Genomic DNA, 1538 nt, shown 5'->3' with positions numbered 1-1538 from the left:
AAATATTAGAGTACATTGAGGCAACTAGAAACTCAGACCCAAATTAAAATATTTCTTGTGTTGTTCACAATTAAAATGGCATCAATGAAAGCTGAGAAACCAGTTGGTACTCAACCATCTACCTCTACAATCAAGAAACCATCAACTAAGGCTCCTCCTACTTCCAAATCCGCCCCGAAAAAGGCTCGCGAACCTAAGAAAAAAGTCGATCAATATTTCTAATTTTAAGTTTTTATAGATACGTTGATTGTGTGAATAATATTTAGACAATTTATATTTATTTTAACGTGTTACACGTACCAAGTAATCTGTCTTATTTTGACGTGTTCCTAGCTCCTTTTGTTTCAAAGTCTATATATATAAAAAAAAAAGTCACATTTCTATATTTTTTTAAAATGACCAAATTTTACCATTTTAACCTTAATGATAATATTATTCATAAGGCTATATAAATGTTAGGTCTTGTTTTAAAGTATAAATCTTAACGGTCTTTCTTTTTTTCTTCAATTCTCCATCTAATTTATCGATATTGGACGGACAAAGTACTCACTGTGTTCACTTTTACTTGTCTACTATTTCAAAATAAATATCATTTTAACATATATAGAAAAAATAATTGTTATTTTTTTCGTTTACCCTCAATATTAGTTACTTATTCACAAATTATTTCTCAAAATCTTAGACTATACTTCAATTAATATGAATATTGTAGCAAGCAGTGGCGGAGCCAGAAATTTCTTAAAGGTGTTCAAAAATAGCAACTTGTTATGTTAAGGGTGTTCAAAATAGGTTATTTAATCATTTCGCATATCATTTTACTTGTATATATTCAATTGGAAACCCTTAACACTATGTGGCTACGCCACTGGTAGCAAGATACTGATATTATTATATCTTAAGAGACGTGCACAATTGAAATGACCTAATAAAAATGAACAGAGGGAGTATTATCTTACTTTTTATGCAAATTATCAGACCGGTCTATAATTTTTCCAAATAATAATATTTTCTTAGAAGAAAATAAATGTATACATTGTTTTTTTTATAAATTAATATTATTTCGTGTAAATAATACAGTTTAATTTTTTTTTGTTTAGGCATCAGGTAGCAAGGCAGGTGGAAAGAAATAAGAAGAAGAAGAAGTTGGAGTAATTAATTAGAGTATGATGAAGAATATATTTGTCGATGTTTAAAATTATGAGTGATGTACTTTCTTCTCTTAATGAAATAATCTCATACTCTTTACCTTTAAAATTGTTTCTTTAAATGTTAAAATAATTTTAAAATATATCGTTCTAATAATAATAAAGTAAATTAATAAAAAGTAAAAGCTATGTTGCTCATATATCCTCTAAAAACATTATCGCATTCGTATCAAATCCTTGAGAGATGAAAATCGTCAATGAGGTAGAATATTAATAGTAAACCATGAGTTTTTAAATTTTTTAAAAAAAATTTAAAATCAAATCACATATGTATATATATGTATATTCCATTTATATCTCTCATGTATATCCTTGTATATTAGTGTATACTTA

General features: G+C 26.7%; 1 long non-coding RNA gene across 1 annotated transcript; it reads left to right on the top strand.

Annotated features, from left to right (window-relative positions):
• LOC101244860 (uncharacterized) lies at positions 1-1254 on the top strand. The gene is made up of 2 exons (XR_182628.5): positions 1-204; positions 1098-1254. It is a non-coding gene; the product is annotated as an uncharacterized lncRNA (long non-coding RNA).
• Positions 1255-1538: the final 284 nt, after the last annotated feature.

The sequence above is a fragment of the Solanum lycopersicum genome, chromosome 4 (assembly GCF_036512215.1).
Source record: "Solanum lycopersicum chromosome 4, SLM_r2.1".
Classification (NCBI taxonomy): domain Eukaryota; kingdom Viridiplantae; phylum Streptophyta; class Magnoliopsida; order Solanales; family Solanaceae; genus Solanum; species Solanum lycopersicum.
The sequence above is the reverse complement of the archived record's forward strand: the minus strand, read 5'-3'. Positions and strand labels throughout refer to the sequence as shown.